General features: G+C 50.6%; 1 protein-coding gene and 1 pseudogene across 2 annotated transcripts in view; both read left to right on the top strand.

The window, feature by feature from the left end:
* The window catches only part of SMAD6 (SMAD family member 6), an 80,886-nt gene that overhangs the window by 36,483 nt on the left and 17,647 nt on the right, over positions 1 to 26,756 (top strand). The gene's annotated exons all lie outside the window — the stretch shown is intronic.
* Positions 22,623 to 22,691, top strand: LOC136377742 (U4 spliceosomal RNA; annotated as a pseudogene).

Raw genomic sequence — 26,756 nt, 5'->3', positions numbered from 1 at the left:
GTTGACTCAGCTACAGTTGAATGCACTGTCTTTGCTCCCTTTTCTTCTGCCCACACGTTGGTTGGGGAAACTGAGGCCACCCTGAAGTTCCGCCCACACTCCGTGACTCTTGGCAGATCCCTTGAGGGTGGCTTAGGAAACGTCTTTGGAGATTCAGGAACACACTGGATACATCAGTTGGTGAGCCAAGGAAATTAGCAGTAACGAGCTCATTTCGATAGCAATGAGCTGAGTCTCCCTCCAGCTGCCAGACATTTACGAGGCTGGCTGGGTGCCGGCGGCCGGAGGCCTCCAGTGGCCCTCATCCTTCTGCCTTCCGGCTGGAAATAATTCGTATTTAAAAAATAACAATAATAAAAAAATTCTCCATCTTCTCTGGCCTCCTGGTTCCTTCAGGCCCAGGTGGGGAGATGGTGGACATCTTTGCCCTAGGAATGCCGTGCAGGGCAGTTAGACAGGAAGGGGTCCCTCCCCATCTGCCAGAAGATCATCTATCTGCAGGGTGGCCAAGGGGCTTTGCCTCATAAGGGCCCTTAATAGCAGACCCTGCTTTTAGGGAAGGATTATCGGAATTTCAGTAGGATCCTGCAAGAACTTTGGGTCCTTTTCTTGCTCTGGGCCTCAGTTTTCTCATCTGCAGAATGAGGGAGGAGGTTGATGGGAGGATGTGTAACTTTCAGATCCAGCTCTGTGTGGAAACCAGGAGCTGGGGTTGAGGGTCTCCAGTTTTGGCAGAGAGCCACATGTTAAATGCAGATGCCCAGGCCTGCTGAATCAGCATCTCCAGAGCAAGGCCTTACAGTATACATTTTGGACGGCAATTTTTAAAATTGAGGTTAAATTCACATAACATAGAATTCGCCATTTTAAAGTGTACAGTTCGGTGGTTTTTGGTGTATTCTTAGTGGTATGCACCCATCACCACAGCAGAATTCCAGAAGGAATGTACGTTTTGAACAAGTGCCCCCAAGAGATTCCAATGCCTCTCATCCCTCTGGGACCTCTGTAAGAGGGTGTCCTGAGGCGTTGACAGGGATGGACCTGTGGGTACCAGGTGGTGAGGCTACTTCCTGCGCGAGGTCCATGCTGGGAGAACCAGGTATTCAGAACCTCTGTGAACTGAGAGGAGGGGGGCCAGATTCAGGAAAAGTGGTCCTGTTTCCCCACAACTCTCCAGGGCATAGGCTGGCTCTCTGCCATCTTTGTGCAGTGCACCCCACACCCTACCAGCTGGTCAGCAGTCACTGCTCAGACGTGGTGACCTTTTCGTCCCCAGCCTGGGATTCCGGGGGCAGCTGGAGCAGCTTTGGGCTCACAGGCAGGACACGTGCCCAGTGATGGCCCTGGGGCTCCTCACACCCCCAGGGCTGCCCTTCTCCACTTGCTCAGCCTACCTTTGAAGGCTGTCAGTGTCCTCTTGCTGCCCTGATCAAGCACCCCTGCTCCAGGGACTAGCACCAATGTCACATCCTTGGATAATTCACCTCCAAGCCATTGGGGCACTTGGAAACTTGACCCCCTAGCAGAAAGGCCTTTGTCAAGGTCACAGTTAGGAGGGGCAAGCTACTGGTGTTCCTACCTTGTCAATAAAGGGACAAGTTTTTATCAGGGGTTACATTAGCTCCTGGCAGATGGCATAGGAAGCTCTGCCATGGAGGAGGGTGTGTCTGGTGGTCTTGGGCAGGCCACACCCGCTCGGGTCTCTACAGGCAGTAAGACCCTGCACAAGGTTCTGCAGCTCTGATGTTTGTGGTCTCGGGGACCCATGGATGGTGCATCCAGCCCTTTGGATAGCAATTGGTAGCCGTAGGAGTGGGACCCAGCCACAGTGTTCTTGCTGGTTGACCCTTCCCTTAGGGAAGGGGTAGCTGGCTGGCTCTCTGCCCCCTCCTGATGTAGCTCGTGGCTCTCCAGATCACCACCGGTATTTCTGATCCTGGCCACAGTCAGTATCCCTTACTTACGAAGCCCAGTGGGTCAGTGGATATGGCCTTTGCTTTGGACCACCCATTGGACTCCCTAGTCTAAAACCTAGCTTTGCTTCTGGACTTAGGTGCTTTTACTGAGTTCTTGCCTGAATCCTTGGTCCTGGAATTCTTCTCTTTGGATTTCCCCACCTGAAAGTCTTGTATTTCTCAGTGGCAGCTCCTCCACGGTTGACATGTGGTAGGCCAAACACTGACTGTGTGACCTTTCCCCCTGTGGGCCTCAGTTTTCACACCCTCTGTACTTCCATCAGTCACCCCTGCCCTGGATGTGGTAGCTGCCCAGGGAAAGCTGAGTGAGTGGATGGATGCACCTACTAGCCAGAGACCCTGAGGTGCCTTATTCCCATGGGATTTTGAGAATCCCCTGCAGTTTGCAGTGAGAATGTAGCAGCTAAGAGTTTGCTTTTTTAGAAGGGTTGGTAGCTCTGTGGTGGGACAGTTTTCTCCCTGGGCCCCACTCATCACCCTACCACCCCCCCTCCACCCCCGCTTCTAACCAATCCCACAAGGTTGACTTGGGCTATATTCCCTTGGAGTGGCTGGTGACGGGGCTTGGATGCTGAGCAGAGAGACCTCTGGGCTGGCATGGAGTCAGTTTCTGCATCTGTAAAATGGGCATCTACCTGAAGGGGTTTTGTGACTGAAATGAGATGACGTATACAACACCTGTGTAGTATTGTCTTTCCATATCACTGATGTCCTCATTATACAGATGAGGAAAGGGGCTCTCAAAGACATTAAATGACTTGTTGATGTCGCCAGTTAATGAAGGAGCAAAGCCCCATCCCCATAGCATTTCCTCTTCCTTCCTTCCTTCCTTCCTTCCTTCCTTCCTTCCTTCCTTCCTTCCTTTCTTTCTTTCTTTCTTTCTTTCTTTCTTTCTTTCTTTCTTTCTTTCTTTCTTTTCAGTAATACTCGATTAATGTAGAGAACATTTAGAAAATAGGAAAAGCACAGAAGAAAAACAAGTTACTCTTAACTCTACCACCCTGAAAGGAAATCATTATTATTTTTCAGTTAGCTTAGAATATTAGTTTCTTGTCATCCTCTTTCTTAACACGTGATGGGAAGTAGAAATCTGTGAGACATTCTCAAACGAAAGGAAGGGCGCTATAAAAGTACACATAGCTGTTCGCAAGCTCCCGGTCTTTCTCTTAGTGATACGGAGAACGTTTCCTCAGTTCAGCAAATAAACTGTGTGTGACTGTTTAATGGCTGCTTGGCTGAGTCACTTCATGGATGCGCCATGCTTATTACCAGTCCCCCAGGCCCGGCCAGTTAGGCAGGACTGTCACAAGCTCCTGTGCTGCCTTGGTGAGCTTCCTCACACATGTATCTTTGCGCGCATCACTGGTTATTTCCTTAGGATAAATTCCTAGAAGTGGGACTGCTAGGTCAAAGGCCGTGCACACTCAAGATCAGCGTGCTCTCCGGAAGGGCTGTATCCGTTTTCTCTCCCAGCAGCCATGCAGGAGAGGGCCCGGATCTTGTAACTCACAACCCTTGGCTATTTCCAAACCACGAGCCCAGAAAGAGTTGAAAAAAAAATAAAAAATAAAAAAAAAAAACCACCGCCGTGCTGGGAGCAACTTCCTGCCAGAGGAAGGGAGGCATTTGGTAAATAGTCCACTCCCAGTTTCTGAGTGGATGCTCTTCGGCCTGCCTCGGGCCAGGCCTTGTGGGAACACGCAGGAGAGCCGAGACCTGGTCTGTGCCACGGGCTCCCCCCCCCCGCCCCCACCCCTCCCACACTTTGCATGGGGAAGGTGCTGGACACTTGAAGGCAACAGGAGTGTGAGCCCAGGACCTGTGATGAATTCAGGCTCCGGACAGGGCCACGCTGTGTCGGCCACCTCGGCCACCTCCGTCCCTGGCATCTGGTTCAGTGCTCCAGGGACTAGACGTGTGGTGAATATTGTCGAATAACAAAAAGCAGCTTGTTACCAATGGAAGCCTACACGAGCTCTTTGAAGTCAGTCTGAGCCTTGTTCACAGCTGGCTGCTCCCCGAGCCTAGAACATTGTCCTTTCTGCATAAAGACTGGCTGGGAGTATGAATGCGCCACAGGACAAATTAATTCAAGGAAATGATAAAGGAGTGGTCCAGATCACCCAAGAAAATGGGATGAGCCTTTGTGTTGTACACAACCCCCCCCCCCCCCCCTAGATGCTAGAATGTACTGGACAGGGAATCTGGGTGCTGGTTTCATGCCCCTGCTCTTGTGTGACTGGGATATACTTGCCTATGTGAGCCTCAATTTTCTTAAGGGATTTGATTTTGTTCTTGGGGCCCCCTTCTGGCACTCAGGCCAAGAATTGGGGTGTTAGTGGTAAAGATGGGGCCAGAGAGGGTGTCCGCTGGCAAGACACTGGCCCCACACATGCAGCAAGCTAGGGTCCCCCCGGGTGACCTGGACCAAGGACTGCTGCTGTCCGCTCCTGGTTTCTGCCACTGCCTCTCACTCCACCCCTTCGCAGGGCCCTCAGAGGTGGCTGGTGGCACTTCTCTGGGGAAGGGATATGGAAATAAGGTGATACAGTTCTTCCCTAGCAGTGACTAGGTTTGAATAAGGTTGTGGATTGTTTATTTAAGAGGAGAAGCCCCAGCCAAACATCCTGCTTTTAAAACCTGCAGCTCCAGCCTCAGCCCCTCCACCCCCCAATTCCCCACCCCAACTTGGGAGGCCCCTCTTTTGCAGCCCCTGGGCTGGCAGGCCTCTGCCCCTCAGCTCGACTCCCCCACCCCGACCCACTTCCTGGGCCTGACAATAAAACAGCTCCTGATGGTTCCCCTTCTCCCTTCTGTCCTGTTTCCACAAACTTCCCCCCTCTGCTTAGGCTAAGAGGAGAAGGGCTTCCCTTCCTACTCCAGAAGGGTATTTTTTACTTTGTCAAAACTACTTTCCCATCTGGGACTTGTATCCCCAAGATCTGAGTGCTGAAACCATTTTGTGGGTGAAGACACTGAGCAGCAGAAAATGCAGCTGCTTGCCCAGGTGCGTGTGCAGCAGTGGCCTCGCACAGGGAAGCTGGGCGCCAGCCCACCGCTACCTCCAGCTTGCTGTGTGACCTTGAACAAGTCCCCTTTCCTCTTCGGACCTCAGCTTGCTCAGCCACAGAGAGTAGGTGAGTGGTGGATGCTCTCTCAAGTTCCTTTGTACCTCTGCTTGTCTCTCTTTAGAGGAGGATCACATGGAATCAGGTGGGGAGGCCCCTTGCAGTGCTTCCAGGGCCCTGTGGCACACACACCCCCCCTTGCGCCCCACTTCTTGCAGCCAGTTTGGAGCCAGAGACAAAGGGCTGCTCTGGGAGGAAGGTGCGGCCAGTGGGGATGTGTGCTGGTGCCTGGCTGGCGGGCACTGATAAGAGGCTGCGGCTCCCCATGAATCAGCTGGAGGTGCTGGGGGCAGGGGGAGACAGGGCGGGCTGGCACTGGTCTCCCGGGCCTCGGCCCGCCCCTTCTGGGGCCTCCCGAGCGCTCTCATACAGGTGAGAGAAGGTTTCATGACAAATGCTGGACTGGTAGGGAGCAAGAGACTCAGCAGTTGTACAACTTTGGTGGCTCCTGCACTTATATGTTTGCAAAGCCTGGGGGTTTTCTGGCTCCAACAAACCTGGGACCTTCAAAAAAGCCACGTGACCCCGGGACTTGCTCTGGTATGTGAGACAACACGGGGATGTGAGACAACGTGGGAATGAGAACGTGTATGGTTTCTGGAAGTTAAAGGTCTCCTTTCCTGGCGAGCCAGCTCTTTGTTGTACATCCTCAAGGACCCTGACTTCAGCTTATTGTTCCTGCTGCTGACACACAGGCTCCCAGTTCCTCTCTGGATTTGCACCAGGGTGGGGGGGTTCCTGGTGTCCGTGGTGGGGGGCTAGGGGTTGGGGTCTGTGCATACCTGCTAATGAAAAGTCATTTGCTTATTCAGAAAAGATGTCATTTTGGGACACCCCCTTGCTATGTGGGAGGCTGAGACGGTGACCGCCACTTCTGACTGTTGCTGATTTCATGCCCTCGGTGGGCATGGTAATCAAACTGCTCAGGTGGCAAGTTAAGGATGAGGTTCAATTTGAGAGTAGCTGACAGAGGGAATGCAGAAAACGCTAGCTTCTGGCTTCTGATGTGAATGACTGTGATGACCCCCAGTGAGTCCAGGATGCCCCCCCTCCCCCCATGTGGATTCACAGGACATTAGAATCAGAGCTCAGTGTGAGGAACTGAGTTCCTCAGAGCTGGGGAGGATGATCCTGGAATCTGAGGACACTGGCTCTGAGGGTTAATCTTGTCCTAAAGCATAAGTAAGGGAAGGGTAGGTTTAAGTTACTTTCTGAGAGATGCTATACATTTGGACATTTAGTATGTCAGTATTGGTAAAACATCCTAATAACAAAATATCTTCTGGCCTTTGCTGTCACACCTGCCTTTCAACTGACAGCCTCATTTGCCCCTGCTGATAAGCTTTTCCTGTACTTGGGTCCCTTGCTCAGCACCCTAGCTTCCCCAGGGGGGAAACCTCACTACCCAGTCCCAGTTGGTTTTTAAGGGTCTGTGGCCCAGTCCTCTTGGGTGTTCCCTGGGGGATATGAGGGACTTCAGGGTCATGGACTCCATCGGTTCCTCCCTGTCTGCCTACCAGAAGAATGTCCAAGGGTAGTTCTTCATTCCAGGTTAGCTTTTTCTGCCACCATGGTTTCTCCTTTAGTCACATATACTTATTAAAAGTTAAAAAGTGAGCAGTATAATTTTAATAGAGGTTAGGAGGTGACTTGGGGATTATTGGGACATCGGGAGTTATCTGGAGTGGTCACTTCTCCAGCCACTGTTCCCTCCGAGGTCTGACTGCAGCCATCTGTCCTGTGTAGGATCCACTCACTCACCCTTCTCTCCCCTGCAGAAATGGCCTAAAGTTTCCCTGAGAGTCCTTTGGATCCTCCTCCCCTTTGCCCTACCATGAGGTGGTATTTGGCGGCGGGGGAGAGGCACACACAGCTACCCCCATACCCTAGCTTGCTCCGCCGCAGCCAGACCCCTCCCTGAATGATAAATCCTGCCTAGACTCCATAAATCACCCTAAGAGCACATTCCTTGGGGGATTTGTAAAATAATCAAAATATTTGGGGAAAAGACCTTAAGATTACTTATGGCTATTAGTGAGATCCATATATTTTGGCACCGAACGTGGCTTAATTGAAAAAATATGTGTGCTTGGTGATTTCTGTCTTTCCTTTATATCTATATATAAGGAGTAGGCCCAGAGAGAAGAGGGGTTAGGAAAAAAAAAAAAACAGGGAGGAATTAAATATCAAAAGGGTTTGTGTGGAAGAGCTGTTTACCGAATTGTGGAAAATATAATGCTAAATGGAAAGTGAGCCCTGCCTATATAGTCGGGGATTATTAATAGAACAGAGTTACCACGTACATAATGAACCTTTTAAGAGACCTGGGACAGCTTTCGCCGTTGCAAAACAAGTTTCCTTCGAATAGCACCATTCACGCTGCTGAGGGCATTGGGTTACAACAATAAATAAAAATGAACAGTGCCCTGAGAAATTCAAGGAATGCACAAATGTTTCAGTGATTTAGTATGAGAAAACACTACTTAAACATTTAATTGAATCGCATACTTTCATCTTGAAAACGTGAGCGTTTGAACTGCCACCTGAAGCGTTCCCTTCGTTAGATGGCAGGGCTCCTCGGGGGAGCGGTCCTGCCCCGGCCCCTCCCCAGGTTTTTCCTCTTCCCTGCTGCGCCCTAACTCGCTTAAGCCCGAGATGTCAGGAAAAAGCAACTGGACTGGAGTTTCCTTGTAAAGCTATTGGGAGAGGCCTGTGGGCGATGTGCTTTTCCAAATGCTGTATTTGCCAGGATGTGGTGTTCGCTTTGGAACTCTGGGTCAGTCACCACCTATCCCTGAGACTCAGTTTCCCTTCTGGCAAACTGGGGGCTTGGATGAGAGCCTTGGGAGAACTTTGTCACGATACACATGCCTAGTGCCCGGCCTGATTCAGCGGGTTCCCTGGGTGCCAGTGTTGTGCCTTCCTGGTCAGAGATTACTGGAGTAGGTAGGTGCTCCTGAGAGTTCTTCTGGGTCTAGGAACCCAGGGGGTAGGGACACAGTACCATTGGGCACCACCTGGGGCTGGGTCGTGTGCTTGGGCCTTGATGCAGTTTGCCTTATTGATTCCTCGTCTAGGATCTAGGGATTTTGCCTTTGTAATGCCGGGAGGTGGCCTGGGCTGATACCTGCTGACAGATTGGGTTTGGCACCTGAGAGAAAGGGAAGATCATGAGTCTGCTGCACATTTTCCAAGCTTGGCTGGGTGCTGTTCTTCGAGGTTAATGTGTACACATGCGAAGCTCACACTCCCTCCAAGGGTCACTGTGGCCGGGGCTCCAGGTCTTTCCCCGAAGGTTAACCTGTGGCCCTTTATTGACTGCCTGCTGTGAGCCGCTGTGGGCCACACAGAGAGGCTCCTCTTGGCCCTGCCCTGGAGGGGCTTGTAATCTGTTTTCACATGTAAGACAGAAGATCTGTGTGATCTTAGGCAAGTCATCTCTTAGAAAGTCTCTCAGTAAGACTCCTGACCTTTTAACCTAGATGCCCAGGAAAAACCGCTAGTACCAAATAACCACTGATTTTGTCAGTATATTCCTGAACTGTGGTATGTTTTATCTCCCAGCTGGTCTGGGGACCTCTCAGGACAGGACGAGTGCTCTATGTGGCCAGTGAGTACTCAGTGAATGCAGCATTGTAGATTCATTTTGCTCCATTTATGGGCACCTCCGGGGAGCCAGCCTGTGCCTGGGGCAGGGGTACCGGCTGAAAGGACGCAGCCCTGCTCTTGGGGCACCTCTTGTCTCTAGGAGCTTGGGCTTGGGACCAGCTACTGTGAGTTACGATTTGTTTGGTGCCAAGGCAGAGGCTTCTTAGTTTGGGTGTTCCCAGAAGCAGACCCTGAGACAACAATTCGGGTGCACAGTTTATTGGGACAGGGGGTTGACCCGGGAGGCAGCAGGGGGAGAGTAGGGAAGGGGAAGGGTAAAAGCAGTGGTGGGATTCAGCCGGTTCGCACCGGTTTGGCAGAACCGCTACCTAATTTTTTGTTGAGTTGGGCGAACCGGTTGTTAAAATGGCACTCATAATCAGGGTTCTCCCTCAGGTGGGCACCTGGGCACCCAGCCCAGTGTGGAAATCACAATGTACATTCCTTACTCTTTTTTAACGTTCATCTGCGCAACAGCGTATTCTAAATGCCCGTAGTAATGTTCATTCCGTCCATAGGTGAAAAACGCTGTTGCAAGTGAGGACGCCAATCAAGAAGCAATATGGAAATATCTTAACAGTTTTACTGGGTTTTTTTTGGTCAGGTAGTAATATTTTTTTTTATCAATATTTTAAAACATTCTGATAACATATTAAATGCATGAAATAATAAACTACCTTTCGGAATATCATTTTTTTTATACTTGAAGTGGTCATGTGGGCAGAGAACTGGTTGTTAAATTAGTTGAGTCCCACCACTGGGTCGGAGGCCAGTGCAGGGAGAGCACTGTGAAGCCAGTCACTCCTGGGGCACTTAGAGCTGAAGTTTGCTGGGAACTCTGGGAAACAGTATAGAGAGCTTACCTTCGAGGTGCGCCACCTGAAGGGTGAGGGAACTGGGGTGTTAATCCACCACTTCTGGGGCATTTTATTCCTGGCCCTTCCTGGCTCCCAGGGCGTGTCCTCGGAACAAGGCAGGTGTTGATATTTGGAAGCTGGGCCATGCACTAAACTGGTGAGGGCTGAGGGGTTGTGAGCACAGCACCAGCAGAGGTGTTCATTCAGTTCATTGGACCGGTGTGAACTGAGTGCCCTCCATGTGCCTGGCCCCAGGTGGCCCTGAGACCCGCCACTGGCCTCCCAGAGCAGTGGTTTCTTCTAAGCAAAAGGAGAGCCTGACAAGCCCCTGCCCTTTGCAGAACAGGCGTGAGACAGGCCCTGGGTTTGAGGTTCTCTGGGTTAAAGCGCGTTGCCAGTTGTTGAATTCTGTTCTGTGGATGGTCAGAGGGTGGTAGTAGTCACCACGACTCTGCACAGAGGGCTCGGACCTGGAGGCTTTTATCATACTCTAGAATCAGAACTCAGGGCCAGTGGCTAGTCTGTAGTCTTGAGGAAGCCACTGAACTTACCTGCCTGGCTTATCCTGACCCTTAAATTAGATGATAGTTCAAGTAGCGGGCTTAGCCTGGTACTTGACACATAGATGCTCAAGAAATGGTCACTCCCACTCCCATTCCTTACAGGGTGATCACACATACCATACCCTTCCATAGACCTCCCACACGTGATGTGGTAGCATGTGGGACATAGTTTATCACTGCCTTTTTCACAATAGGAAACTGAAGCCCGTGGGACTAAGACCAAAACCCAGCTCTCCTGAGCCCCCCTGGGTGACATTGCTTTCCTGACAAGACAGGTCTGTGTCAAAAGTCTACGCAAATTGCAAAGCCCACCCGGGGCAAAAGCCTGCCTGGGGCGGAAGGAGGGGAAGCCATACCAAGGTGGGGTGGACCAGCCTTGTTCTCTGGCTGTGGCACTCACTGCCTTGAGCAGGTTGTTGTGTCAAGACTTTTAGACTCATTGGAACTGGAGCTCCTGATTTGTGCCCTTTGTGTATCCTCAGTGCCTAGACAGTGCTGGACATGGAGCAGGATGTCATTGCTAGTGGGGCTGTGGCGGTCAGCCAGCCCAAACCTTTGTTTTGTTGAGAAGAGGAAACAGTCCTAGAGACACCAGTGACTTCCCCAAGTCCACAGTGACTTACTGCCAACCAGACTGCAGCCAGGTGCTGATGGCCAGGTCGCTTTTCTTTTTTCTTTTCTTTTTTTTTTTTTTAAAGTATTAATTTTTTTTAAAATTCATTTTAGAGAGGAGAGAGAGAGAGACAGAGAGAGAGAGAGAGGAGAGAGAGACAGGGGGGAGGAGCTGGAAGCATCAACTCCCATATGTACCTTGACCAGGAAAGCCCAGGGTTTCGAACCGGCAACCTCAGCATTTCCAGGTCGACGCTTTATCCACTGCGCCACCACAGCTCGCCACCGCAGCTTTTTTCTTTTCCCTTCCCTTCAGCTTTTTTCTTTTCCCTTCCCTTCCCTTCCCTTCCCTTCCCTTCCCTTCCCTTCCCTTCCCTTCCCTTCCCTTCCCTTCCCTTCCCTTCCCTTCCCTTCCCTTCCCTTCCCTCCCCTCCCCTCCCCTCCCCTCCCCTCCCCTCCCCTCCCTTCCCCCCCTTCTTTTCTTTCTTTTCTTTCTTTCGAGAGGGAGGAGATGAGAAGCATCAACTCATAGTTACAGCACCTTAGCTATTCATTGATTGCTTTCTCATATGTGCCTTTACCGGGAAGTTCCAGCTGAGCCAGTGACCCCTTGTTCAAGCTGGAGACCCCACGCTCAGGCTGGCAAACCTGCACTCAAGCTGGATGAGCCCATGCTCAAGTCGAGGACCTAGGGGTCTTGAACCTGGGATCTCAACATCCCAGATTGACACTCTATCCACTGTGTCACCACCGGTCAGGCTTATTTTTTTTCTCTCTCAGATTTTATGTATTGATTTTATGGAGAGAGAGAGAGAGAAGGGTGGTGGAGGAGGATGGGAAGCAATCAATTCATTAGTAGTTGCTTCTCATATGTGCCTCGACCAGGCAAGCCTGGGGTTTCAAACTGGCGACCTTAGTATTCTAGGTTGATACTCTACCCACTGAGCCACCACAGGTCAGGCCCAGCTCACTTTTCTTTCTACTCCTTTCATAGGAGGCTACTGTGTAGAGTATTTTTTATTATAGTTGCTTATAAACATAATAAAAACCCCTTACATTTAATGGTTCCTTTTTAAAAAAGCAGCCTACAACCCAGCTTCTCACTTGCTCCTTAGGAAAACCACGAGAGGAACAGGGGTATCGCCCATTTTCAAGTTGGAGTCACTGAGGCCCAGGAAGCTTGCCTGGGTCTTGGGACTCCCAGAATAGTGACCTTTCTGCCATACAAGGTCGTTTACTAGTAGGTAAACGACCATACTGCCATACTAGCAGGTCGTGTAAGGCCACCTCAAGGTCACATTACCTCTGTGCTTTGAGTTCTTTCACGGGCATAGCTGGTCTCATGTCACCCCACCAGTTCACATCTCTCCTCTAAGGATGCTAGCAGTTTAATGGAAGCAGGCACTTCATGAAAAATGATAAGCGGAGCTCTAATAATAAAGATCTGAACAGATGGCTGTAGGATTGCAGTAGGAGTTTCCTAGGTGAGTGTGGGAAGACTTCCTGGGGGAGGTGATGTTTAGCCCTGAATAGGGACAGTGAGGGGCACTCTAGAGAGAAGATGCAGGGGGATGGCAGGAGCATTTGCCAGACGCATACCATGCACGCTGTGCTCGATGTGTGTTGTCCTTATTGAGCCCTGAAAGTTGGTTTAATTATTGCTGTTTTGCAGATGAGGTCATTGGGCCCTAGAGAAGGGAGATAGCTTGTTTGGATTGGGTTGTAAAGCCCCTTGCCTGCCTTCTGCCTCTCTGCAGCCTCCCATGCCACTGTCACAAAGGCCCTGAGGCCTGAGCAGATCTTCCCAGCACTTTTAGGATGTGAAATCTGCAGAAGGTGATGAGGCCGAACAGTCCTGTAAGAGGATGTGCCCCGGTGGTGGGTGGGTGGGCGTGGACAGTCCCAGTGCCTCCCTCAGTGGCAGCCGCCTTGTCCCCCAGCCCTTGTGTCATCCCAGCTATGAGACCTGGGTAGAGTTTGGCCTTCCTTGAGTTGGGACATCTCTAAGGGTTTCCAGAAGCTCCTTGCTCCCAGAACCGTGGCACTGCCCCTGGGTCACCATCTCACCACCTGTCCCCTCCTCCTGCCTTGGCTTCCTCGGGAGGCCTCTGACATGCACCAGGGGCAAGCGGGTGCGGTCAGGGTGGCTGTGGCATGCTTGCTTCTCTCCTAAATCTCTGGGTGCCTTTTCTAAGGGTCCTGCTTCATGGACCTGAGGTATCAGGGGTCACTCGGCTCAAGATTTCACTCTACAGATGGGGTAACGGAGGCTCCGAGAAGGGAAGTGACTTGCACAAAGTCATGCTATGTTAGGGACTGGGCCAGAACTTCTGGGGACCCCTGGCGAGGAGTCACCGTCCTCTGCCGTGATAGGATGGAGAGTGGGAGGCAGCACTTCCTCCCTGCCTCGCACAACTCAGGCCCTCCCACCCCAACCGTCCTCAGATACTTGAAGAGGAATTCATTAAAACACTTTTTCTCTTTCTGCAAGGGCTTCATCATTCTTGCAGATTTGTGGGGACAGGGAGGGCCTCATTGGGAGAAGGATCCCCAGCTGGTGACACTTCATTTCCTGGCTCAGCTTCCCCGCACTGCCCACCTTCACCATCAGAGGCCCTAAAAAGGCAGCCTGTGGGATCATTGGGAGCTCAGTCTCTGGGGTGAAATGTCAGCCCTGCCACACTCACCATGGGTGGTCATGTTCTCATTTGTCCTCCTCTGTAAAAGTGGGGATAATGGTGGGCCGACCTCAGGGGAACGAGTTAGTAACGCACAGACGGCAAACGTTCCATAAATGGGTGATGCTGTCTCATCCTCAGAGACAAGGGGGTACTTCTCCTCCCTCCTTTCCTCTCATCTGACTCTTCTCTGGACACCCTCAGCCACCACCACTCTTAATAAATGAGCTGGCCGCTCGCTTTTGCTCCCCTTAAATTAAAGGCAGAGTTGAGGCCTGACCTGTGGTGGCACAGTGGATAAAGCGTCGACCTGGAACGCTGAGGTCGCCGGTTCAAAACCCCAGGCTTACCTGGTCAAGGCACATATGGGAGTTGATGCTTCCTGCTCCTCCCCCTTCTCTCTCTCTCTCTCTCTCTCTCTTTCTCTCTCTCTCACTCTCTCTTTCTCTCTCTGTTTCTCTTCTCTAAAATGAATTTAAAAAATAATTTAAAAAGATAAAGGCAGAGTTGAGCTCAGACTCTTACAAAAAGGGCAGAGTGCCAGGCTACAGGTCATGCGGCCTGGGAGTGGGCAGGCTCTTGCTGGGCTGCAGTTTGTAGGTTGTAGGGGTCACACCCACTTCTCCCCAGTTACCTTCACCTTCCACTTACACACGAACTCACACAGTTCACCGTATTCCTCCGCTGCAGTACAGCCGCTGGTACTTGCTAGGAGCTCAATGATACACATGCCCATTGTGTTTTCTGCCCCTCTGCAGCGATGTTGCCAAGTGGGTGCTGTCTGGGCTGGGCCTTGTAGGGTGGTGCAGAGTAAGTGCTTACTAGCTGTTCAGCACAGAGTCGGGCATTTTACAAAGAGTGCCTTTCTTAATCCTTATAACAACAGGGGGTATTAGGGGAGTATAGTTAATGATAATCCCCATTTTACAGGGGGGGAATCACTGAGGCTCAGAGAAAAGGCACAGATCAACTTAAAGTAACAGTACAGAGCTTTAAAAGGCCATTTAACAATAGTGTAAGGGACAAGATGAGGCCTTATGGCCCCCTGCAGAGGCAGCATGAGGAACTGGGCCGGGGCAGGGAGTCTCTTTGAGAATATTTGCTTTGAGAATACAGTGTGTCTCACCTCATCAAAAGGGTATGACTTCATTTGGGGCTAAGGAGGCTGTTTTACTCTTGTCCCTAGTGCCCCCTCTGCTGCTTGCTGGCTGTGTGACCTTCGGCAAATCCCTTTCCCTCTCTGGGCCTGTAAGGACTGCACACTCATTCAGTTCATCTTTGGGTTTTCTGGGAATCTCCAGCAGCTGATCAGCTGTACACAGAAAGGAGCTCTTTTTATTAGTTCCAGCACTGTCCTTACTCTTCAAAAGCTTCTTAGGGGTGTAGGGGTCAGGGCCCAGCTCTAAGGGTCACCTTCCTGTTGAACAGTCACCAACAGGCTAGGATCTGACAGAAATTCCTGTTGGCTCACTGGAAGGTACTAGGTTGACCCTGTCAGTGTGAGTATAGGGCCACACCTCCCAGACCCCACCTGCCCTGAAACCAGCAAGCCATGGTCACTCCCTGTTCCTGGGCCTCAGTTTCCCCTTTTTTAGCAGGAGAGGAGAGGGGACAATTTGGATTTTTGGTTTTCAAACTCTTTCAGGTGCTGCTACAAAGCATGAGGGACGGGGTAGCTATGCGGTTCCCTGTTTTAGATCCTGGGGCTAACAGTAAGATTCTGAGTGGGTGAGAAAGGGGAGTGGGTGTTCCACCTGCTAAGGGAACAAGTTTCAAGAACCAAACAGATGATACCACCCACTCAAATCTCTTTCCTGATGAGGACATTATTATGCTAAGGTCACCCTTGGATGACCCCCAGGGAACCCCAGAGGGGGAGGATGTGGTGCTGGGTAGAGGGTGTAAGGCAGGGTTACACAATTGCTTACCCGTCCAGGAAGTTGCCCCTGCAGCCATCTGCTTACTTGCAGTCATGGTCCTACCTGGGCTCCAGGTAGAAGAGCCCACAGTGCATCTCTGGGCTTTGCAAATGCTCTGTTTTTTACAAAGTGCTCACGACTGATCTTTCAGCACTGGGTGGGCAGGGAAGCTGTTGTTATCACCCCGTTTTAGGGACAAGGAACTGAGGCTTAGGGAAAGAGGGAGTCCTGCTAGAGCTGAGGGACGGAGAGAGTGGCCGTGCAGCAGGGGTGGAGGGGTGAGGGAGGTTGGAAGTCATCTCCCCACCCCTAAGCAGGGCTGGGCTTGTTTCCCACCTCCCAACTGGGCTTCAGGTGAGGGGAACCCAGAGTGGGGTGAAACAGAAAGGCCTCCTGGAGGAAGAAGATTCCCAGAGTTCTGTGCTTCAAGCCATTTTGGTTATAAAAAAAAAAAAAAAAAAAAAAATTAAATAAATAAATAAAAAGAAAGAAAAAGAAAAGAAAGAAGAAACCTAATTAGAGGTGACAGTGGTGACTTTGTCTGTGTGCTCACTTTTTCCTCCTCCTTCCCCATACCTCCCCCTTCTCTCTGTCCCTCATTTGTTATATCCATGGGAAAACTAGGTAACGTTATAATTACTGAAAATATTGTGGGTCCATGGAAGCTAGGAGGAGGGGTGTGCCTGGGAGTGCAAGAGGCCCTTTAAAAAAAAAAAAATTTTTTTTTTTAAGGTTTTATTTTTTTCCTTTCATTTGGAAACGGAGCTCTTTGCAGTCATGCTGTCACAGTTAAAATAAGGTTTAAATTACAGGCCAGCCCGTGGCTTTTCCCCTTTCTTTCAGAATTTTTGCCAACTTGCAATTTACTTAATGAAATCCTGCTATTCCGTTTAACGGGGATATTTTTTGCAGATGTTGATTTAACTTAGCTTTGCAAAATATGTGAACTGTACCGTTTCTTTTCCTATTTTTAACGGTTTCAGGATTCTAGTTCAGCAACTCCACCGGCTCTGCCATGCCAACAGCGGTGTTTACTCCCATCCCTTGAAAATATTTGTTTTCCATTGCTCTGTCTGCCCTCCCCTCCATCCCACATAGCCACACGGGGGAGGGGTCACATCCACTTCAGAATCTTCTACTTAATCAGGTTTAGTAATGGGTGGAACTGGGCTGATGGAGCTGGAAAAGACACCCGAGTTTCTTATAGTCTAACCCCATTGTTTTGGAAATGGAGGATCAGAGCAGGGAAGTGACATGCCTAAAATCACATAGCCAATTAGGAACAGAGTGAGTGACTTGAGGTATATAAGTTGTGTCCTCTGGACCAAAGGTGAGAGTCAGAGCTGGGGGGTTCTTGCCTTGTGACTATGTTGGCTGTTTCTTCTCCCTAGGAGCTTTGGTCTTGACCCTTATGTTGGGAGGGAAGTTCTGCTTCGTGTCTACCTGAGGCGACTATGACATCGTGGAAAAAATCCCCAGGGAGAATCCTGAAACTTGGGGCTGTAGGGAAGGGCTTCTGCTGCTGACTGCCCCCTGTGACCTGGGTAAATTGCATGAGCCTCCTGAGCCTCGGTTTTCCCACCTGTACTGTGTAAGTGATAGTATAGTCCTTTTAAGGATCTAACGGAGGAGGGTGGTGTGAGAAGGGCTAGCGTGACACAGCAGGTGTCCAGGGCTTTTGTAAAATCCTCACAGACCGCCAACTTGGACACCCAGGGTGGGACAGGAGAGGAGAGAGAATCTGGCGTCCGCAGGTGCCCTAAGTCAGTGCAGTGTGGGATGTATCAGGAAATGCTCCTTTTCCTTTGGTTAGGGACCTACGTCCTCCAGCCACCTTTTTCTTAATGTGGAATCACAGAATGACAGGGACTGGAGTCAGGAAAGAGTGGACAAGTTGTTTAGCCTCGTGGGGCAGAGGCCCGGAGATGGCAGAGGACTTGCCAGGGGCAGAGCCTGAACCCAGGCTGTCGCTCCTCCCGGCTCCTGAGCAGAGTCCCACCCCCTCAGGCTGGGTCTCTCTCTAACTCCCCAGGCTGGGGACCAGTCCATCTTAATTCCGGCCCTTCTCAGGGCCTCGCCCCCAGTCTCTTGGAGGTCTTGCTTTGACATACTGGAGAGGACCAAAGGAAATTCTGGAGATGGAGCCAGCAGGGAGAGCTGGAGCAGCCGCTGGGTGCTGGAGGGCGCCCGAGCTGGGCCTGCCCGAGCGCTGCATTCTGCACACACACCCTGGGTGCCGGAACGTCGCCGAGCTGCGAAGGAAGTGCTGGCAGCACAACAGAGCCGGGCGGAACACGATGGTCCGGGGCACTGGGGATTAGGTCCTCTGTAAATGCGGAGCTGGTCTGGCTGGGGGCTGGGGGCTGGGGGAGCAGGCTGCCTGGGCATGCTCGGTGACCTCAGGGAGCAGCTTCCAGCGGCCAGAGGGCTGGTTTCTGGTTAGTCTGACCAAGAGGGCCCGGGACACTCCTTGAAGCAAACCCCACGTTATATAAACTCTATTTATATAAAGTTGTTGTCTTTGTGTGTGTCTGCGGGTGGAGGTGGTGGGATGGAAAGTGTGACTGGAACTTTTTTGTTGACTGAAGGATTCATCATACGGATCCTTGTATTTTCATGGCCCTTGGTTTTTTAAAACTCTCCTTTTTTGCCTGACCAGGCAGTGGTGCAGTGGATAGAGCGTGGGACTGGGATGCGAAGGACCCAGGTTTGAGACCCCGAGGTCACCAGCTCGAGCGCGGGTTCATCTGGTTTGAGCAAAGCTCACCAGCTTGGACCCAAGGTCGCTGGCTTGAGCAAGGGGTTACTCGGTCTGCTGAAGACCCACGGTCAAGGCACATATGAGAAAGCAATCAATGAACAACTAAAGTGTCACAACGAAAAACTAATGATTGATGCTTCTCATCTCTCTCCGTTCCTGTCTGTCTATATCTCTCTCTGTCCCTGTAAAAAAAAAACCCAAAACAAAAAACTCTCCTTTTTATTATTAAATATAGAGTAATATGTCTTTACACAAATAATATATTCTCTTTCTATAAAATTCAAAATATACTAATGATAAAGAAGACTCTTTTTTCTTACCCATCCTACCTTCTTCCTGAAAGTTAACGACTCTAAAAAACTCAACAGGATGAAGAAAACAACACAACACGGTAGATTAAAAAATACATGTATGGCGAATCTAAACAGTAGTGACAATAAATGGGACAGAAGCTCTCGGACTGTTTCTATAAATCCAGCTACATGCTGGGTTTCCAAAAGAGGCACCTAAACAAAATGATATGGGAAGGTTGAAACTAAAGAGAACGGTAAAAAGGATATACGTAGTCAGTGTGAAACCAAAGAGAGCAAGTCTGGTAACATTAATAGGAGGTAAAATAATTCCAGGCAAAAAGCACATTAAAAGGAACAAAGAGGCAAATTTTATATAGATCAAGGTTTTCAGACTTTTCTGAAAAGGGCCAAGTAGTGAATGTGCTCAGCTCTGCAGGTTTGACAGTCTCCGTCTCAACTGCTCGACGCTGCCTTCGTGGCATCCACAGACAACACACCGTACAGTGAGCGTGACCGTGGTCCAGTAAGACTTTATTTGCAAGAACAAGTGGCAGGCCGAATTTGGCTTTTGCAGGCCCTTGACTGATCAAAGCTAAAATGATCAGCGAGATTCAATAATTAAGGGTTTTTATATACCTAATGATACATACAGCTTTGGCATATCTAAATCAAAGATGAGTAGAAATAAAAGGAGAACTTGAGAAACCCCCAGAAGAACAGGACTTTTTAAATAATGCTTTCAAAAGTTGACAGAGACAGACTTAGGAACAATACTGTGAACTTGTTGTTGATAGTTACATATAATCGCCAGTTGGGATGTGCACACATGAAACAGTGGAGAACTGGTCGGGCCCCGACCCTTGTCCACCACCTTCCCATGGCATCCTGTGCCTACAAAACAGCAGAAGTGCTCGGCATGGTCTGGCCCTACCCAGCCTCCATGGACTCTTCCTTCTCCACCACCACTTCGGTGTTCTGGCCACATACAGTACGGTTTTTCCTTGTCTTCTCTCGCTCCTATGCCTTCACCCAGGCTGTTCTTGGAGTCCCACTTTCCCTCCCCGTTCATTTCACCTGCTGTATAGTGGCACTCAGCTGTCCTCCTCCCCAGATGGATGGCATAGTCTGCTTTTCCTTGTTTCACTGCCCCTTGTTGGTAATGCTCTTTTGCAGTGTGTTCTTTCTTCCCCTGGACTTGGAGCTCTGAGGGCAGAGGTGTGTCTGGTCTCCTGGCACACAGAAGAACAGTATTGTGTGCAGCAGAGGCTCTAGACAGGGCCTGTGGGAAGGCAGGCAGCATATGTGAGGAGCCTCCCTACCTGCTGCAGAAAGGTCAGACTGAATGCTTAGCGAGTCCCAGCACCACCCCCTTCACCAGCAGGTGACCTTGCATTGGTTTGGGGGCCTCAGTTTTTTTTCTTCCTCATCTGTATAATGGGACAATTAATAACATCTACCTCCTTGGTTTATTGTGGGAACTAGGTGTGCCTGGTGAGCTTGCAGGACATGTCAGTTATTAGCATGGTAGTCCCTGTCCAATGATTCTTTGTCATGGGTTTTGACCAAACTCATGAGCTGAGATTTGAATTGGGATGCTTTTGATCCCGTTCCACTTTGGGCCTTGGAGAACCCGAGGCCCAGAGTGGCTGCGGCCATTCTTCCCAGACACAGCTAGAAAGTAGCAATGTTGGGATCTGAATTGAGGTCTTTGATTCCAAATCCCATGTGGAGGTGCACACTGTCCCAAGGGCCTGTCCTTAAATACACCCAGACGCACTGAGTCAGGGCCATCCCTGGTGGCTCCAGAGTGTCGCCTTCCCTGTCGGTCTCCCGGCCTGGCGCTGGGACCGCCACGTTCATCTCATTCTAGGAAGTCAATTTGGTTTGGTCTCCTTCCTGCCCCTGTCATTCCTCCCTCAAGGAAGCCAACTCTCTCGCTAACGTGCCAGGCTGTTGAACCCTCTACTCATGGGATGGTGACATATCAGAGCCAGAAAAGGGGCCTCTTAAATCTTGTTAAAAACAGAGATTCCTGGGCTCCACCCAGGACCCATGAATCAGAATCTCCGGGGGCGGGGCCTGGGAATCTGGACTCAGGGCCTAAAGTAGAGTAATCACTGGCTCGTTTAACCCTTTTCTCTTTCTGTTGAGGAAGCCCAGGCTCGGGAAATTCCCAGGGAGCCCGAGGGCCTGGAAAGCCCTCTCTGGACTCTCACCTGGGCTACGGCCGCTGCCCCTTCCCAGCACTGTCCCTGCCTCGCCCTCCCCACCCCCCAGCTTTGAGTCTCTAGGAACCCTGTACAATGGAAGCGGTTGCGAATGGGTGTGCAGAGACCTTCTGGAAATGCAGGCTCTGTTTGCAGACTTCCTGTGTCTTACAATGTTATCTTCAGAATAGGAAACTTTGCCCCATTTTTGCAACGCACATCCTTTGCCTGAGAGTCTGTGGTGGTGCCGGCCAGCCGGGGCGGGTCACTTCTCAGGCTGAGGCGGGGAATTGTTCCGCCAGGACAGCGATGGAGGAAGGACTCTCTGCCTGCTTCCCACAAGAACCAACAAACAGACCCTTTTGCAAAAATAATTCATGTTGGTCAGGCTCATCAAGATTATTTGTTCCTTGAGCCCAGTGGTATTCAGGACCAGGTCATTCCCCAGAGACAGGGGCCTTCGTTGTGAGGCCTGGCCCTGCTGCTTACGCCCTGGCGAGTGGCTTCTGCTCTCCGAGCCTCAGTTTTCTTTTCTGTAAAGGGAGGAGGTTGGGCTGAATGATCTCTAGCCCTGACATTTAGCAATCTCCCAAGAATCCTTTAGATTCCCTTAAGTTTCTCTTGGAAATAAACATGATGTTGTTGTTAGCATGTTGCACCGCATTGTATAATTTTCAGAGTTCCCACCACCCCAGGAGTGGCATGCCCTTCTCGCCCTCAACTCCAAGACCTCCCTAGGACCCACTGAGCGGTGGGGGATTCCCCAGGTGACAGAGTCTGTTTTGTATTGGGAAGAGGGAAATGACCCTCAGAACTCACAGGGAGTTGGCCTTGCTGCGGGCTTGCAGTTCGCTACAGGCTAGTGCTCACCTCCTGTGGGCCAGCTGCAGAGAATATTTATGTTGTTTCTTTTATTCCTCACAGACTGGAAATCTCAGGGAGGGTGATTTTGGTTTGAGGGAGAAAATATGTGTGTAAGGCCCGCTAAATAATTTGGAACTGACCAGAAGGAATGATGTTTACGAAAATAAAGAGTCTCTCTGATTTCCTTTGACATCTCCGTGAGTTTCTCCTGACTTCAGCCTCCGGCACTTCACTTGCCACAGGATTAAATTCCTCCGGGAAGCCTGTGGACACGTGGGGGCTGGAGCGGTGCCAGGGAGACCCAGAGCCGCCAGTCTCCCCGGGGTGCCTCTGTCCTGGTGCCACCCTGAAGCCCGCCAGCGTCAGCGTAAGGACCCCTGAGGAAGGCAGAGCCCCGCAGAGTGGCACCGACCTTGGGCAGGCAGTCCGGCCCAGCCTCCAGGCCAGAACAGTCTTCTTTCTCCCTCCACCTTCCATCGCCTAGTCCTGGAGGTGCTCGGCACATAGTAGGCCTTTAGTGAGCATGAGAGAGGTGCCTCCGGAGCAAATGTTCTTCTTGCATCTCAGTGACACTTCTGTTGGCTGGACCCCAAACCCACAATGAGTGGTTCTTGAAAACATCCTACCCACTCTTTCCCTTCAGGGAATTTGTTTCCAGGGTTTCAGGGTGGAGCTCCGTGTGTTCGAGGCCAAGGCAGGGCAGCTCTTGTGGCTGGGTTGGAGTGGTCAGGAGGGGGCGCTTCAGGAAGGTAGAGATGGTCAGACCGCCGCGAATGACCTGCGAGGATGTGGTTCTTGGTGGGTCTTTATGAGTAAGTGAGTTGGTGTGTGCCAGTAAAGGCCATGAAGAGGGAGAGGGCCGAACCAGTGGATGCTCAGGTTCCGTATGTATGAAGATGATCCTTTCGATCAAACTGTGGGTCAACTACAGAACCTGTGGTGTCTGTGGCAGATTGTCCACCTGGTGGCAGGATGCATGTACGTGGCAAGCCCCAGCCTCAGTGCTTTTGTTAGTCTTACCTGAGAGCAATATTTGAAGCCCAAAGGAGTTGGTAGGGGAGGGAGAGAAACCATTCGCCAGGACCCCTGGCTTCCCTGCCTCACAAGATGAGTCTTAGCTTTGCGCAGTGGCAGTGTCGTAGCCAATGAGGTTTATCTGAGGCGCGATTATTGCTAATTGAAACAAGATGAGTCTTTCCTCAGGGACACAACAGAGAGGCCTCTGCTAGCCTTGGGAGTACTTCTGAGGCTGGTTCTATCACCCAGTGCATCTTGGTAATCCAGAAGATGTCTGTAATGCCCATGGGGGCAGTAATGGCAGGCCCTGAGTGGGCAGTGGTCGTACGGGGCTCTGCTGAGCACCTCCGGAACTAGGCGATGGAAGGTGGAGGGAGAAGCCTGTTCTGGCCTGGAGGCCGGGCCTGACTGCCTGCCCAAGGTCGGTGCCACTCTGAGGGGCTCTGCCTTCCTCAGGGGTCTTGAATGCTGGCGGGCTTTGGGGTAGCACCAGGACAGAGGCACCCCGGGGAGACTGGCGGCTCTGGGTCTCCCTGGCATGGCTCCAGCCCCCCACGTGCCCAAAGACACAGGCGATTACTCCTGACTCGGCCTTGGGGACCTGCCCGGCCGGAACCTGCCATTCCGCCATCAGTGCCGCCTCCCTGACTTGGCAGGGCCTTCTCCTCGAGCTGGAGCAGCCCTCGGTATTTCCAGCTTGGCCCACCGCCCACCTCTCTGGGGCCTTGCAGTCTGTCCCTCACAGGCCAGGACCAACACACCCTCTCAGCTTGACGTTGGTTGGCTTCCCAACTCGCCCAGGGCCTCTCCCTGCCAGCCTGCACTCCCCAAGCTTATCTGTGGGCCTCTCACCTTGCCTGCTGCTCCAAAAACATTATTGACCCCTAAAGTTGTAAGTGTCGCTTCTCCCTGGGAGAAAGCCTGGGGTTTGGCTAATTTGTAAATCACCAAGGAGGCCATAAACTTCCTTGGTTCATCGACTGCAGTTGACGCCTGAGGGGGCTCTCACGTGGATATGCTCCAGTTGGCTGGGTGCCCTGGGCAAACACCCTAGGAAATGCTGCTTCTTTAAGGTGGGTATAGAAATAATTGGGTGGCATGTTCATGTGCCGGAGCCAAGGGCTACCACTCTTTCCTGGGCAGCCGCTGCAGGGCCTGGAGGCCCTAGGGAGACTGGAGGTTCAGCCATCCAGGTGGTTTCCTTTCCAGATACACTGAAAGGGAATACTGACCACTTGGTGACTCCTCACCAATTCGGGCAAACTGGGTGGTGTTTGGGAAGAATACTGTCTAATAAACCAAGTTTTGTGCTTTTCAAATACCATAGACTGTGATGCTAAATGGATAATGTTTCCTGTTAGAGGTCATTCGGAGATCTGCTTTAGTGAACAGATAAAGAGTAATTTGTGATTGGTATGCCAGTTGTTTATACAGTGTTCGTAGGATAAACAGTTCTCCTGAACCTTATTTATATTTTGCATCTGTTTATCAAAACTTTTTTTTTTTTATAACTTCAACCCAGCTGCTTTTGGAATTATTACAAACTCTGGATTTATGAGTCCTAATTAATGGTACTTTATTGTATGTGTACAGTAATTTATCTTGGCAGTATGCATGCTTTATCCAAAAGCCTGGGCTTAGGATAAGGGAATCCAGAAGTGTCCCTTCCTCCCCAGAGTATCACTGCTCTATGAAGACTTAGGGGACACGTCATTTGTCTAAGCAGATCAGAAGCAGGCATGTTGTGGAGTGGATAAGGCATGAGATTTCCAATATCTTTCCTGGACTGTAACCCTAAGGATTTGAGTCCCCTGGGCTTGACTGGCTCAGTGGACTCTCCAGGTGAGGTTTGCATACGGCAGAGTGTGTATGGAGCCAGTGGAAGGAGGAGGTGAGAAGGAGGGAGGACACTTGATGGTCATTTCCAGCAACAACAAATGTTTATCCTTTTTAATGATCTGATGTGTCCCGGCCATCATTTTCGTCCTACACTGGTTTATGTCTCACCTTTGACATTCATCCAGCTAGTGCTGGCATCAGCCATTCAGAATGACTTCTTTGTTTGTTTCCTTTATTTTTATTTAGGAATTAAACTTAATAGGGTGGCATTGATCAGTAAGAGTACATAGGTTTCAGCTAAACGCCTCTCTAGCATTTGAACTATTGATTGTGTTGTGTGTCCATCATGCCACTTGGCCCGAGGTTTCAGGACTGACATTAAGAAAATTGTGATCTTATTATCATGGGGGCTACATTCCGCATCAAGGTTGGTCACCTAGTTCCGTTGATCCGCAAATTTGTTGGGGATGTTTGTTTCCATGCAAAGGCCTCTCCAAAACTTGACCTAAAGAGGGGCTTACACTTCCATCCTGAACTCAGCCATAGCCTCGCCTGCCCTCCCCTGCACAGCTGCCTGTCATTACCTTCATGCAGTGAGAAAAAGGTGCACCCTGAAGTTAGTTGCAGCGGCTTCCCCAGCCCAGTCTCTAGATCGCCTCTCAGCTTTAAGTCTCGGTGTCTCTTCCTGGCTAGTGAGAATTATCAGAGGGGAGGGTGTACCAGGTACCCTCTTACCACACACACACACACACATACACACACACACACACACACACACACACTCTCTCTCTCTCTCTGCAAATCAAGGGAGTGTATCTTCATTTCACTGACTTCTAGAAATGAGGCTTTGTGGTTTTATAACAATAGTGGCATGCAGGGTGGATTGGCGCTGTGGGGTAGAGTTGGGAAAGGAGGCTTCTGGGTGTTTGGGTTTTCTGATGTTATTTTAAACTGGTATTAAGTGTCCTTCCTTGCAGCTATGGCCACAAGATAGGGCTGGGATGTTGCGAGATGCTTGATGTAACTAAAAGGGCCTGGCCTGTGAGGTCCCCACCGAGGAGGAAGTGGTTAGGTGGCCAGGAATGCAACCTGCATCTCCCAGATTAATTAATAATTGAGAGCTGGCCCCCAGCCAGGCAGAGCTGGGAGAGATACAGTGAACAAAGAGTGGTTAACTACTGTGGGGGAAGGAAAAGTTTGACTTTGCCTGTGGCTAAAAGGGAAATTCACAATGGCCATGATTTATGGGCTGAATTACTTGGGATCCTCCTCAGTGGGCCCAACCTGGGCATTTTCTCCAGGAATGCAGACAGGCAGCCTGCAGGGCCGTTTGTGCCCACAGGGAGGGGGGGGGCAGCATGGAGGCGCCAGCCTCTGTGGAGGAGGCGCGAGCCACACCTGCAGCTGAGGGCTGCAGTGACTGCCTGTTGGAACTAGGTGTAGGCTAGAGCAGGGGTCCCCAAACTACGGCCCGCGGGCCACATGCGGCCCCCTGAGGCCATTTATCCGGCCCCCTCGGCACTTCTGGAAGGGGCACCTCTTTCATTGGTGGTCAGTGAGAGGAGCATAGTTCCCATTGAAATATTGGTCAGTTTGTTGATTTAAATTTACTTGTTCTTTATTTTAAATATTGTATTTGTTCCCGTTTTGTTTTTTTACTTTAAAATAAGATATGTGCAGTGTGCATAGGAATTTGTTCATAGTTTTTTTTATAGTCCGGCCCTCCAACGGTCTGAGAGACAGTGAACTGGCCCCCTGTGTAAAAAGTTTGGGGACCCCTGGGCTAGAGGTTAAGTACCTGCCTGGACACCCTCTGAAGGAGTAATGGAAGGAAGATTGGCTGTGGAGTGTGGTGGCCCTGAGTTCAAATTCTGCCTAATTGGCTGTGTGACCTTGGGCAAGGGGCTTAATCTGCCTGAGCCTTCATTTCCTCCTCTGAAAGGTTATACCTATCTCCTAGGATTGTCCTCGGGGTTAAATGAGATAGGGGGAGGGGGTATGGATAATTGGTACTCAGTAGCAGCTGGATTTCCATAGATGACTGGAATGGAAGCCTGCAGCTTACTCTAAACAGGGTCATTATTTTTCGAATCTCTGCCAATGTTTGCTAGGCCCATGCATGCCAGGTGTATACTGCTTTCTAGGTAGATGAGATTATTCAACCTGCGATTCTGTTCCCAGTAGCCCCTTTAGACTTCCCTGTGAGTCAGGAAGGGCACTCCTTTACTCACTATCACACAGGGCCCTGTGGGAAAACATGCTGAAAAGTTGGCCTTGGGAAAAGAAGACCAAATAGAAGCACAGTTGACAGTTGTGACGATTGCTCTCGCATTATTATTATTATTATTATTATTATTATTATTATTATTATTCTTTTAAGAGAGACAGACAGGA

This window comes from Saccopteryx leptura, chromosome 6, assembly GCF_036850995.1.
Source record: "Saccopteryx leptura isolate mSacLep1 chromosome 6, mSacLep1_pri_phased_curated, whole genome shotgun sequence".
NCBI lineage: Eukaryota > Metazoa > Chordata > Mammalia > Chiroptera > Emballonuridae > Saccopteryx > Saccopteryx leptura.
The sequence above is the reverse complement of the archived record's forward strand: the minus strand, read 5'-3'. Positions and strand labels throughout refer to the sequence as shown.